We start from the raw sequence: 15,652 nt of genomic DNA on the forward strand, positions 1-15,652 counted from the left end.
GTTGTCAGTAACTCATTTAATTAATGGACATTCATTATCTTAAACACAGGGAGACTAACACACTCATAATAAGAAGGAGCCCAAAATGTAATTTGGGATTGGTGCGGTAGTTCAATAATAGTTCTCTAGTGGAATGAATTATTATTAATAAAATTAAGTTGTGTGTTCGGGGCGAACACGGGATGCTTAATTTTATCGGGAGACCAAAACCAAATCCTCCTCTCGGTCCCTATCGTAGCCTCTTAATTATAGAGTACTATGCCCACCTATACCCACCTTCTTACCCATCCTATAGGGGTCGGCCAAGCTAGCTTGGAGACCAAGCTAGGGCCGGCCATGGCTTGGTTCATGGGTGAATTCATGTGGCCAGCCCTAGCTTGAACTCAAGCTTAGGTGGCCGGCCCTATTAAAATAAAAAGGAATTTTAATTTTAAAAAATTTTCTTATGTGGATAACATGATTTAAAAGAGAGTTTAAAATTTTAAATCTTTCCTTTTATAAGATTCTACAAAAGATTAAGAGAAGAGCTAAATCTCTTTCTTTATTTGTAGATTAAAATGTTGATTTTAATTTTGGTAAAAACTTTCCTTTTAATAATGTTCATGATTTAAAAGAAAGTTTAAAAATTAAAAATTCTCTTTTATTAGTTTCTACAAAAGATTAAGAAAAGATTTAATATCTTTCCTTATTTGTAGATTGAAAGGAGATTTTAATTTTTAGAGATAACTTTCCTTTTTGGAAATTATCCACATGTTTAAGAGAAAGATTTTAATTTATAAAATTTCTTTTTTATTAACCAATCATGAAGGGATAAAAATTATTGGAGAAATTTTTATAAATTTTCGGAATCAAATTAGGAAGTTTTAATTCTTGTTTTAATTAAAACTCTCCTTGTTTTGGGGAAAGAGGTGGCCGACCATTGTAATTGAAAAAAGAAAATTGTTTTAATTAAAATAATTTTTCTTTTTCATGGCAAAAGAATTAAGGAAATTTTTATTTAAATTTCCTTATTTGCCAAAACCAAGGATTATAAAAGAGGGGGTAGAGGTGCCTTCATGGTGAACGACTCTATTCTTTTTCTTCCTCTCTTTTCTTCCTAATTGTGGCCGGCCCCTAGAGTTTCCCCTTCCCCTTCTCTCTTCTCCTTCTTGTGGCCGAGACTTCATCACCTCTTGGAGACATAGAAGTGGCCGGATCTAGCTTGGAGAAAAGGAGAGAAAGGAGGCTTGTTTCTTGCATCCCTTGGAGCTTGGTTGGTGGAAAAAGTTCTTCATCCTTTGGAAGTTTTTGCTTGGCCGAAAGTTGAAGGAAGGAAGAAGAAGGTGCCTTGGTGGTTCTCATCTCGGAAGATCATTGCCCACACAATGTTTGAGGTTAGAAGAGGAATACAAGTGAAGATCAAGAGGTCATTGAAAGTTCACAAAGAAAGGTATAACTAATAATTATTTTCCGCATCATACTAGTTTTATTTCTTTGTAAAAAATACCAAATACAAGAGGCATGTGATTCTAGATTTCGAATTAGTTTTCGATGTTGTGTTCTTTTGTTTTCTTTTTGAACTTGTGCTTCGATTATTCTTTTTGGTTAACCTAGAGTCATTTAAGGAAATTAAATATTAACTTTCCTTAAAAGGCTTTGTCTAGGCGGTGGTGGTTGCTCACATATCCAAGAAGGTCATGTGCCTCGCCATGCAGTCCTGGAAGCTAAATTTGGAAATTAATATTTAATCAACTTTGTGACCTAGGTGATTTGGATTGAACGTGTTAAGTTCCGCAGGAAATCCAAATCTAAACCTAAAAGAATATATAAGTTAAACTTGGGATCAAACGTGTTAAGTTCCGCAGGCGATCCAAGTTTAATTTAAAAGAACACATGGTAGTTAGGAAAAGGTTCAGACCTTTGTACAAAATTTTTGTACAGTGGAACCATTAGGTTTTCCGAGTAGCAACCAACATTTTCTTCACGCGCGATCCTTCTTCCTCCCGAGCCTTCCTCTAGCGATTTCTCCTCCCGATCTTCCGCCGCTACCTCCACTCGATCGTCGACGTCGGTTGCTCCGACACGCGTAGCAGTTGCCATCCGACTGCGAGTTGTCGGCGCTCCACTCGCGCTAAGTTTTCGCGTGTGCCCTAGAGCCACCGTCAAGTCGCCTTTCCTTCTCGTTCTAATCGCGCCGAGGGTACGACTTGATCGCCGCTGATCGCATGGGATCTTGTATTGACATCGTGTCTCCGATGCTTGTTTTGTCATTCTATTACCATCGTCGATCGTTGCCACTGGATCGATCCAAACGTCACCTAATCGCCGGTGTGGTTGTAGCCTTAACCGATCTTTTGCTTGTCTAGATTTCCACAGCTACAGTGACAAGTTTTTCCCACTTCCTTCCATCTCCGGCAGTGATTCTTTGCCTTCCAGAAATCTTGAAGGTAATTGGTTAACCTTAGCATTAGGCTTGGGCATTTGATTTGTGTAGTGTTGATTAGGGTAGTGGCATTTCTTGTGCATGACAGGTGTTTGAAGAAATACCTTGAGTCTTCTTGTCTCCTCTGTTCGCGCTGGCAGCATCATTGGTGGGCACCAATTGTTGTGTGTTGCTGCTAGAACAGTGGGCATTCACTGTAAGGAGTTGTGAGATGACAATAGCTCTGCCTAGCACTACTCACCCTTTCCGACAGCAAGTATATTTTCGGCTGTGGATCACCATCTGATCTTCCGGGTCTAGGTGAGTTTTGAAGATCAATTTCATATCTATATTTGTTTAGATTAGTGGAAATGGATTGTAGAAATTGATTAATGTATTGGATTAATTGATGGTTGTGGATTATGTTTAGTTTTAGAAGGAGTTGGATTAATAGTGATTTATGGATTTAGAAAAGTTTATGATGGATTGATATTTAAGAGATGGATTTGTTATTGGATTAAATGATGTGTTGATTTGGGGGATTAATCAGAGATCAGATATGATTGGAGTGATCCTATTGGGTTAGGAATCTTATTTAGCTATTTAATTCATATGAATTTAGCTAAATAAAATATAAATATATTGATTTCTGCAGGACTTTGATATGGGATGATCATCACGATGTGGGATTTAATCTGGACACAATCTACGTATCAAGGCGGGTATTTCTTCCTTGGTCTCTTTATAGTTTCTTTGAAACTTAGTGCATGGTTATTATTGGATGAATTAGGCTGCTTTATCTTATATCATGATCGGTTGCTGTTTTTCTTGCACGATACTTATGTTTGACCCTTGTGATGATCTATTTAATTCATATACAGTCTCCACTCTTGATATCTACTCTGTTCTGATTACACATGTAGAGTATGTCTTGTATGGATTGTCAGGTTGTTGGTATTACCATGCTGATTGGGTATATGATGTGGACTGTACATAGGTGGGTATGTATTATAGGAGTCATCTTGTTGACCGTGCATTTACATGTGGTGTGTACATATGTATTTGTCATGTACTTTTGGAGGAGTTGTGTTGATTGTATGTTTGGGGTATATACACATGTCTGTTGTGTTTTTACTGGAGGATACATGTTGATTATACCTATGTTTTGTGTACCTATGTTTAGAGGGATTATTGGAGATTTTTGGTTGATTATACATGTGTAGTGGTGTACATGTGTTTGGTGGGATTTATGGAGATATCATGACGATTATACTCATGTTAGAGGTATTTATGTGGATTTGGAGGTTGCATTGATGATGACGGTAGTTGTAGCATGATTATGTATATCATGTTTATCATTCATTGCATGCTGACGACCCTTGTCTACCTTATGGTGTGAGAGAGTCGTGAGTCATAGCTAGCGCCGCACACTCGACCACTCATGGGTAGTGGTAGTTGGAGCAGTTGCCGTTGTCCTGTTCTGCTCACTAGGCTGCTCAGTGCGTACTCTGTCCGCCTCGACCACTCTTGAGTAGTGGGTCTGGAGGGTTCAGTGGTTAGGGGGCTTGTGATGTAAGTAGACAGGGACCCTGATACTATGTAGTTAGATAACTACTTAGTGTACCGAATGCCTCAGCCGCTCTATAGCGGTTACGTGCGTTGAGGTTAGTATGGTTTGTCACAGACCCAAGACTCTCGGCCATACAGGGGTCGTGGTGTCTGGAGAGGTGGCAGGGTGACCATGGAGCATGCATGCACTTTTGCATATGATGTGCGGTGCATCTATGGTGTTATATTTGCATGCATGCCTAGTAGATATTAGTTGCATGTGATTGTGATATGTTGTACTTATTTGAGATGTGATTGTTGCATATGGTTGTCATGCTGCATACATGTCATTTATTTTACATGTATAGACAGTCGTATCTATATTGCATAGGTGTCACGGGTATGTCTGTTGCAGATCCAGTGAGTGTACTGATCTTTGTACCTTGCGTCGATTTCAGATTGGGTATGTATTTGTCATTATGTTAGTTATGGTTTATATATCAGGTTATTATGTCAGATATGTTTAGGTGCATTGATTATGATAGTATAATTATGTTCTTTATTCCCTACTGAGACTGTATACTTTTGATCTCCATGTTTTATTTGTAGACCGTGCACTGTCTTTTCTATTACCCGCTGAGTTACCTATACTCACCACCGCATGTATACATTTATGTTTTCAGGTAGCTTATAGATGGTTGGTGTGTCGCTTGAAGTATCCTGTCTGTCGGGCCCTACGTCACATCCGGATACCATTTCGGGTTTTTGTATATGCTTTATTTGTATTTGGTATTTGCTGTATTTGGTGTGTTGTTGTATTTGTAGTTGTGGTTGTTGTATTAAGCCTAGCCGACTAGCAGTGTGTTGATTTGTTTTGTATGGACTTTCCGTTATTATTTTTCCACTGTATTTTTAGTACAGCCGTGTGAGCTACTTTATATATAACTGTGTGGTTATGATTGTTTCATTCCAGCCGAGTGGGTTGTGATTATAACTGCGTGGTTGTGTATATATATTCCAGCCGCATGTGACTGATGTATATTTTGTTTGTAGTGATGCTTCATATTGTCACCGGTACAGGGGAGATGCTGCCGAAATTTTTCGATAGAGACTCCCCAAGGGGTGTGACACTACTTCACAAGGAAGTAAGGGACCAAACTAAACTCCTTAATTCTTTCTTTGATAACATCAATTAGAGTTGTGTCCTTGTGATCTACCGAGGTGCCCTAGTGACAGGGGTTAATCGTAATAGGATTTCATAGGGATCGTCTTTGTTTGGTGTTTAATTATAGTTGTCTTAGCTTCCGGTGAATGCATGCTGATGGAAAATGAGTATAGGATAGTATGTGATACATCAATACCACCACAATGAAACCAAACTCCTAAAACTCTTCATTAACCAGGTTGATTTCTTCTCGTTGCTAGTTCTCGTTTCCACTTTCTAATGTCTTTTCTTAGATTACTTACAATCATCGATAGTGTAGCTAATCCTAAGTGTGCCATCACTAGTGCTTATAACCAGTCCTCGTGGGATCGATATTCTTTATTACTGATGACGAATCCGTGCACTTCCGGAAGCGTAACAAGCGTCAAAGCCAACTTTCAATCGTCTAGATAACTTATTTTGTGACATCTCTAGTGCCTAATCAACAGTCCCTATGGTTCGAAAATCTTATATATTACTGACGACGAATCTATGCACTTGCGGTTCGTAACAATAGACACAGACAAGTTAGGTCAGATCTCGACATTCTTGTCACTTGGGTAGCATTGATGTATTGCTAGATATCGCTCATTGCTTATGCATCTAAAATGGTTTTAAAAACACTGCAAACATTATAAGAACCTATTGGGTCACACATAAAGTGCATGTTGACTTGAAGATTGATTTATTCTAGTTTGATTGAAATTATATGGGTTTGAGCCTTAATTCTGAAATTAGTTTCAGACCTTATTATGGCTCAACCTAATCAAGAGCCCACTAAGATAAACACTAATAGTCATTGGAGAAGAAGAAGAGTCATCAGAGAAGATGAAGAGTTCATCGGATAAAATAAAGAGTTAGTGTTTTCTTTTCTTTTAATGTCACCTTAAATAGTCATAAAGAGGCCAAGAAGGTGAAGAGGTATGGGTGTCTCTTAGATTGCCACTATATACATTATCTCTAGCAAGATGAAGAAGTGGTTGGATGTCTCTCCATTCTTTTTTCTTCCATTTTTGTGTGTGATGAGTGCTCTTCAATTCCGAAGTTCTTAGAGAAGAACCAACGGACTTCCTCGTGTGGATACCATAGAGGTGCGAACTTTCTGATCGCGTTGAGATCAGTCGAAGCATCAGTGTTGCTAGGATTGTTCCATTCACGCACCAAAGGAAACAAGATAATCAAAATGTGTATTCTGAATTCGCTTGGTATATATATATCCCTACACGATCTTGGTGCATGGTTTACCAACTTCCATCGAGCATTGGAGTGTCTTCTACCAAGCATCACAAATACCTTCTATCGAGCATCAGAGATACCTTCGGCCGAGCATCAGAGATACCTTCCATTGAGCATTGGAGTATCTTCTACCAATCATTCGAGATACTTTCTATCGATTATCAGAGATATCTCCCCCCGAGCATTAGAAATACCTTCCACCAAGCATTAGAGTATTTTTCTACCGAGCATTGGAGATACCTTCCACCAACATCAGAGATACCTTCCACTAAGCATTGGTGTATCTTCTACCGGCCATTAAAGATACAATCTATCAGACATTGGAGATACCTTCTATTGATCATTTGAGATACCTTCCAATAAGCATCAGAAATACCTTCTACCAAGCATTAGAGGTTCCATAGTTTCTGGTCAAAGAATACATGGTGACCGATGAATGCATAAACGAGTAGTGTATGTTAGATCTGGTTCCCTTAATTCCTTTCTCCTAATGCATGGTATCCATGAATGGATAAGCAAGTAGTGGATGTTCGATCTGATTCCCTTAATTCCTTTCTTATTCTCGCAAGCAGATATAACTCTTCTCCACTAAGCTCTCTCTCTCTCTCTCTATCTCTATCACTTATTCTTCTTCTTCTTCTTCTTCTTTTTCATCTTTTCTTAATGACTGACTTGAGCATCAAAGGGGTCACGCAGATGAGCTAGCTCAAGCTCTAATCTGTGTTACTTCTCAGGGTAGTGGATCTCACAAGTTTGGAAGACTATCTAGCTTTTTAGAGAAGAGGACCCCCGAGTCGAAGGAAAAAGATACCATCAAATTGATGTCGTCTATGGAAAAATCCTACAAAAAGTTACTATGACTCGATCTAGAAAAGCGGTAATAGAATCGCAATAGGAATATTCAATAAGATCATCTCAGCCACCATTGTTGAGAATCAATGGGGACGATAGAGACCCAATGTTCCGAGAGAAGATATATCGTCTGGTGATAATAATTTTAAAGAACCCCTATGATAAGAAGGAGCTCCTCGTGTATTAGAAGGAAAAGAAATTGTTCTAGTGAATGGACCACTGGTAATTACTCCTGTTACACATAGTTCCAAGGGAGATACTTCTCGATACTGACCTGGTAAGAAGTTGATCAATGATACACCTATTATACCTCCGCCAGTGATTCAATATCTAGATAATATACTACTAGTCGAAGAACCAGTAAGACCTTCTAATATGAGAATGGTTGGTCAGTAGATCTCTTTTGCTGAGGAAATATTGAAGGAAGATCTACCTCAGCATTTCTGACCACCACATATTCCAGAGTATAATGGCTTATCGAATCCGGAGGGAAATTTATATCATTTTGAGAATGTTGCTATGCTCCATCGATATACAAAAGGAGAAAGTATCTCATCTTCCTCACTTTGGTAGGATTAGCCCAGCAATGGTTCAACACGTTATGTGCAGGATCTATATCTTCTTTTGATGATTTCACTACATTATTCTTATGGCATTTCTCTAGTTCCAAAAGGTATGTGCCTACCTTGTTAATCTATTCAATCTCAAGCAAAAGCCTAAAGAAATGTTGCATCAATACATTCAACGGTATACTCAGGTAGCATGAGAAATTCCTTCTGTAGTCCCTGAGATCTTGACGAGTGTCTTTTCCCAAGGACTCAGAGAGGGTGATTTCTTTCAGTCCTTGTCAAAGAAGTCCCCAATCGATTTCAATACACTCTTAGCAAGAACTGAAAAATAATTAATGTGGAAGGAGTACAATGGGCCCGACAAGAACAACATAGGGTTTAGCCAGTTGAAATAAATGAATGTCAACTGAATCCCATACCACTTCCCTTACCTATGCAACCTAATCCACCAAGGTATCAACCCTATAATCTCTCTTTGTGACATACTAAAGAGAGGGCTATGTAGATTTGTGATGAGCACAAACTCCTGTGGCAGTCCATAAGTTCATAATGAGGCCCTCAAAGACAACCCTCTCTAGTTTTTTGTGAATTTCATCAAGAGTATGGGCTTGTTACTCAATTGTAGAGGATTAGAATAGGAGTTGGAATGAATCATTGAAGCTTATCCTCATATGAGGTACATATTGATAGCCCCAGCCCCCCCCCCCCCGGATAAAGACAACCTCCTCATTGTCCCCAAGGAAGAATTTTCTAGGTCCTCAACCTCTTGCTCCCCTTCTTCAAAATCAGTTATGGGCACCACCACAAGAAGGGATAATTCAAGACCCTCCATTTGTCTGAGGAATGATCAATATGATTTCTGGAGTTATCACCAATGGTGATTCCAACTAATCTAGTAAAAGATATAGTCAAAAAGAATGCATGATTGTTCATGTACCTGAAGTTGACACTAGGCCAATCTTGGGGTTTGGTCCCAGCGATTTAAAGTGTCATCATTTCACACAATGATGTTCTAGTAATACATGCTTTGGTGGCTAACTATAATATTAGCACGGTGTTTGTGGATATAGGTGTTGGAACTGTTGGGACCGAATGTGGAGCTAGAGGGGGGGTGAATAGCTCGGTGCGCTCGTCTTGCTCTTCGTTGCTTGTTTCTTCAAGATATGCAGCGGAAAATACAAAGAAACAAAATACACAACGCTAACAAGAGGACTTACTTGGTATCCACCTCACAAGAGGTGACTAATCCAAGGATCCACATACTCACGCACCCTCCACTATGAATAACACTCCTTTATGGTAACTACCAAAGGCGAAGAAGCCCTACAATCTCTCTATACAAGAAGAAAGCAAAGGGAAAACAGATACAAGAAATATCTTACAAGATAAACAATGAAAACCCTAACCCTAGCTTTTCTTCTTGTTGTGTTCTCGCCTCTTGACTTGGATGTCTCTCCAAGATCCTTCAAGAACTGGCAATCTGAACCTTAAAGAGTAGCTGTGGAGATGCTGTGAAGATCTGAGATGAACAGTGCAAGCGCTAGCGAAGAAGGAGTTCGACAACGGCTTTAATCGACGCCAACGGTCGGATCCCGATCGATTGGATTGCTCCCAATCGATCGGGGAGGCTTTGGATCGATCAGCTGATCGATCCAGAGTGCCTCTGTGCTCTCGAGAATTGCCTGGATCGATCGGCTGATCGATCCAAGGCTTATTGCGCAGAATCGCGACCCCCAATCGATCCACTGATCGATTGGGGGCTCTGGATAGATCGACCGATCGATCCAGCGCTGTTCTGTGTGATCGCGCACTTGTCCCAATCGATCCACTGATCGATTGGGAGGAAGCATGTTGCGAAGACTCGCCTGATCGATCGGCTGATCGATTGGGCATGTGCCAATCGATTGGCTGATCGATCCGGCTCCTTGTTTTTGCCCTAAAACAAGTCCAAAGCCTCCTAAACCAACATCTGGTCATCCATGACCAACATCTGGTCAGGAAGTCTTGGGTGATCTCTGCCATCCAGAAAAGGGCTCACCCGAACCCAACTTCCGGTCTTCTCGAGCAGCCTTCCGCTCCGGCTTCTCGTCCCTCGGAATCGCTGCCTGTTTCCTTCTCGTCCACCAGCGTACTCAACCGCAGTCTTCGTCCCTCGGTCGCACCGCGTGCCGACCTTCTTGCTAGCTGCGTCTCTCGGAACCACCGCACGCTTCCTTCTTGTCCACCGGGGTACTCTTCCGCAGCGCCTCGTCCCTCGGACGCACCGCGTGCCGTCCTTCTCGCTAGCTGCGTCTTCCGCTCGAGTACCTATGTTCCTAAGCTCCCGCACACTTAGACACAAGGTTAGAAACAATGCAGGACCTAACTTAACTTGTTGATCACACCAAAACAACCTTGGGGTTCCAACAATCTCCCCCTTTTTGGTGTGATCAACCCAAGTTAAGCTAGGGTTACAAATAGACATAGAATAAAAACAATTTATTGCAATAACATGCAACATGATAGAAAAAAATTGAATTTCAAAAATTTCAAATTTTAATTTTCAATTTTCTACCTCCCCCTAGACTTATACTTTCCCTTCTCCCCCTTTGATCACAATAAAAATGGGGTTTCAAGAAAAAAAATCTAAGGGTCTGACACTTAGAAAAATTATAGAAATCTATTTCAATGTTTTTCGGAGAAAAAAATATTTCCAAGTTAAAGAAAAAAATTTCTAAGTCAAAGAATGACTTTTAAAAAATTTCTAAGTTTTCACCAAAAATAAATCTTTCTAAGCCCAAAAATTTATGCAAGAAAATTTAAGAAAATTGATAGCATTAAAAAAAATTTCTATCCATTTATTTATTTATTTTATACTGATACTTATATCAGCAAGTTTTAAATTTCCATTTCAATTTTTCATAACTTCTCAAATTACACTTTTTCAAATTTAAAGCCACAGATATTAAACATGCAATAATTTGTATCATGTTAATTTCTATTATTTTTTGAATTTCAACTTCACAAAAATATTCAAATAGCATAGATTCTAACTTGATAAAATTTTTCGACAATATAAAAAATTCTTTTGCCAATGTGTAAAATTCGTTCGAAAGAATATTTTGTAATTTGTAAGAATTTTTTAACAACAAAAATTCTAATTTACAGGAATATATTAACAATAGATTTCTTAATCCGAAACACCTTTTCAGTGACTCAATTTCTAAATTGCAAAATTCTTTCGAGAGAGTAATTTGTAATTCAAAAAATTCTTCTAATTTGCATAATTCTTTTGTCAAAATATTTTGATAATATTTCTAATTTGCAAGACAAATTTGACAATTGATTTTATAATTCAAAAAACTTTTTCGGTAATTCAATTTTTAAATCGCAAAAATCTTCAGGCAATTTTTCTATTGAATTAACCGGTTGTTCAAAGGGTAGAGACCATACCTTACTTACCTCGTTGGTCGTTGGTTCTCCCCCTGTTGAATTAATTTCTTCCGAAGATTCTCCCCCTTCATCGATCTCGGGATGTACTTCGGCTGTTGGGGCTGCCTCGGTAATTTCTTCCGTCTCGGATTCTTCTGATGACGGCTTGATGTCTATTGAGGGGATGGCTTCAATCAGTTCTTCGTAGAGTTTTAAGAACTTTTCCCAAAGTTCTTTTGCGCTGTTGTATTCGCCAACTCTATCAAAGTCTTCGTTTGGTATTGCGGTTAAAATGTGAAACTCTGCCCGACCATTTGCCATTGACTCGTCACGTTGCTTCTTGTTCCATAGGCGTAGATCGAGTTCTTCTCCATTCGTTGTGTTTGGTGCTTCATAACCTGTTTTCATTATTAGAGAAATACCAATATCAGAGTTAAGAAATACCGTCATTTGTTGCTTCCAAGAAGCAAGCTCCCCCTCGAATGCTGGTGGGTAGTCGCTAGCTCCGGCCATTGTTTTGTTACTTCAGACGGCGATTAGTCCTTCTGAGGCGTACTCGGCTCTGATATCACTTGTTCGCTCGTTGCGGCCGGCTAGGAGGGGGTTGTTGGATAGTCTTGTAGAATAAAACAAAACAACTCTTCCTCGAACTCTTTAAACTAACACTTGTATATATAAAGTAAGCTGATAAATTAAAAGCATAAAGAAAAAGCGAGGCACAAAAGGTTTACTTGGTTACAACCGATGTGGTTGTTAATCCAAGGAAGATTAAGCACACTAAAAACTCCTTCAGGTGGAGAAGCCTCGTACAGCAATGTAGTGCAGAAAACAGAAGCTAAACTAGAACTGAAGCGCACAAGTGTTTGGAATTACAATTTCGAGTTCATTGAAAAGCTTCTGGACCAAGGCTATATTTATAGCCTTGGTCGGGGCGCCTGGAAGGGTTCCGGGCGCCCTGGGGGGGATAAAACTTATCCCCCAACGTTCAGATCGAGTCAAAACTCGATCTGGTCAATTTTACTACTCAGGGCGCCCCGGAGGGCTCCGAGCGCCCCGGACTGCTCCGGGCGCCCCGGAGCCCAAAGTCAACAGTTGTTGACTTTTTTGTCCGGGACTTCTTCTCTGGTTCAGTCCCGCCTCGGTCTGGTTCTTCTCCTCCGGATTCGCTCGCTTGGGTGATCTCTGCCATCCGGAAAAGGGCTCACCCGAACCCAACTTCCGGTCTTCTCGAGCAGCCTTCCGCTCCGGCTTCTCATCCCTCGGAATCGCTGCGTATTTCCTTCTCGTCCACCAGCGTACTCATCCGCAGTCTTCGTCCCTCGGTCGCACCGCGTGCCGACCTTCTGCTAGCTGCGTCTCTTGCTCCCCGAGCAATCTTCCGCTCCGGCTTTCGTCCCTCAGAACCACCGCACGCTTCCTTCTCGTCCACCGGGGTACTCTTCCGCAGCGCCTCGTCCCTCGGACGCACCGCGTGCTTTCCTTCTCGCTAGCTGCGTCTTCCGCTCGAGTACCTGTGCTCCTAAGCTCCTGCACACTTAGACACAAGGTTAGAAACAACGCAGAACCTAACCTAACTTGTTGATCACACCAAAACAACCTTGGGGTTCCAACAGAAGCTTCTTCATCCTTTTCTTCTCTTGACCCGGATGTGGAGACTTCTCCTTCTTCTTGATCCGGTGTCAATGAAAGTTGCTCCCCCTCAATCCTAGAGGTGGAGGCTTCTTCATCTTCGTCTTATATATTGAACAAAGAGCATGCTCCCTCTTTGTCCTTTTCATTGTACTCCTTTGAAGATAAAGCTTCTTGGACTTCTTCTTCGGAAGTTGAGCATCTCTCAACCTCGGAGTCCTCCTCCTCTTGGTCTTGCTCCAATGAGTCGCCCTCTTTAGATTTTTCTTGACTTGGTACAGTGGAGGGGATCTCATGAATCTCTGCCAATTCGCTCCATAGCTCTTTGGCATCTTCAAAATCTCCAATTTGCTCCAAGATGTTGCTTGGCAATAAATTGACCAAAAGCTTGGTCACCTTGTCATTTGCCTCACATCTTTGGATTTGTTCTTGACTCCACTTGCTCCTCTTGAGAATTTTGCCCCTTGAATTTTTTGGAGCTTCGAAGCCTTCCATTAGAGCAAACCATTGCTCTATCTCCACTATTAAGAAATTCTCGATCCTTGATCTCCAAAGATCAAAGCTCATCATTGTGAATGGTGGTGGCACCCTTGTGTCGAATCCAAGACCATCTTGGAATTTCATTTGAAGTTGAGCTTGATGATGAAGTCTTTGACTTGATAGAATTTGCTCCAACTTCTACACCCTCTAGCTTTTTGCCCCTTCCGGCGATGATTCCGGTGAAGAGCGACCTCGCTCTGATACCACTTGTTGGGACCGAATGTGGAGCTAGAGGGGGGGTGAATAGCTCGGTGCGCTCGTCTTGCTCTTCGTTGCTTGTTTCTTCAAGATATGCAGTGGAAAATACAAAGAAACAAAATACACAACGCTAACAAGAGGACTTACTTGGTATCCACCTCACAAGAAGTGACTAATCCAAGGATCCACACACTCACGCACCCTCCACTATGAATAACACTCCTTTATGGTAACTACCAAAGGCGGAGAAGCCCTACAATCTCTCTATACAAGAAGAAAGCAAAGGGAAAACAGATACAAGAAATATCTTATAAGATAAACAATGAAAATCCTAACCCTAGCTTTTCTTCTTGTTGTGTTCTCGCCTCTTGACTTGAATCTCTCTCCAAGATCCTTCAAGAACTGGCGATCTGAACCTCAAAGAGTAGATGTGGAGATGCTGTGAAGATCTGAGATGAACAATGCAAGCGCTGGCGAAGAAGGAGTTCGACAACGGCTTTAATCGATGCCAATGGTCGGATCCCCATCGATTAGATTGCTCCCAATCGATCAGAGAGGCTTTGGATCGATCGGCTGATCGATCCAGAGCGCCTCTGTGCTCTCGGGAATTGCCTGGATCGATCGGCTGATCGATCCAGGGCTTATTGCGCAGAATCGCGACCCCCAATCGATCCACTGATCGATTGGGGGCTCTGGATAGATCGACCGATCGATCCAGCGTTGTTCTGTGCGATCGCGCACTTGTCCCAATCGATCCACTGATCGATTGGGAGGAGACTAGTCGCGAAGACTCGCCCGATCGATCGGCTAATCGATTGGGCATGTGCCAATTGATCGGCTGATCGATCCGGCTCCTTGTTTTTGCCCTAAAACAAGTCCAAAGCCTCATAAACCAACATCTGGTCATCCATAATCTGTTAGTTCATCGTGCCTAGCATCCGGTCACCCTTGACCTGCTAGGACTCGCTCACCAAGTGTCCGGTCAATCCCTTTGACCCACTTGGACTTTTCCTCTCGTGCCAAGTATCCGGTCAATCCCTTTAAAATACTTGGACTTTTCTTCTCGTGCCAAGTATCTGGTCAATCCCTTTGACCTACTTGGACTTTCACCAGATGTCTGGTCAACCTTGACCCATCTGGATTTCCCAGTGCCTGGCTTCACTCACCAGGACTTCCCTTCTGCCTAGCTTCACTCACTAGTGTTGGTTGCTACTCGGAAAACCTAGAGGTTCGACTGTACAAAAATTTTGTACAAAGGTCTGAACCTTTTCCTAGCTACCATGTGTTCTTTTAAATTAAATTTCGGATCGCCTACGAAACTTAACACGTTTGATCCAAAACTTAATTTATTTGTTCTTTTAGGTTTAGACTTGGATCTCCTGCGGAACTTAACACGTTCGATCCAAATCACCTAAGTTATTAATTCCATTAAATATTAATTTCCATAATTGGTTCCCAGTACTGACGTGACGAGGCACATGGCCTTCTTGGATATGGGAGCAACCACCACTGACTAGACAAAACTTTTTAAGGAAAGCTAATATTTAATTTCCTAAAATAACTTTAGGTTAACCGAAAGGAACAATCAAATCATAAGGAAAAGTAAAAAACAAAAGAACACAACATCGAAAAATATATTCGAAATACTAGAATCGTAAGCCTCTTGTATTTGGTATTTATTTCCAAAAATAACTAGTATGATGCGGAAAAGAAAAATTACTAGTTATACCTTTTAGAAAGACCTCTTGATCTTCTACCGTATTCCTCTTCTAACATCGGACGTTGTGTGGGCAACGATCTTCCGAGATGAGAAATCACCAACACACCTTCTTCTCCTCCTTGCTAGATTCGGCCAAAACAAGAGCTTCACCAAGGATGAAGAAAACCACCAACCAAGCTCCAAGGGATGCAAGCTTTCTCTCCTTCTTCTTCTTCTTCTCCAAGTAGTATCCGGCGACCACAAGAGCTCCAAGGGAGATGAAGAATTCGGCCACCACAAAGAGGAAGAGAGAAAGAGAGGATGGTCGGCCACAACACCAAGGAAAAGAGGGAGAGAACAATAGA

The sequence above is a fragment of the Zingiber officinale genome, chromosome 4B, assembly GCF_018446385.1.
Source record: "Zingiber officinale cultivar Zhangliang chromosome 4B, Zo_v1.1, whole genome shotgun sequence".
NCBI classification, from domain to species: Eukaryota; Viridiplantae; Streptophyta; class Magnoliopsida; order Zingiberales; family Zingiberaceae; genus Zingiber; species Zingiber officinale.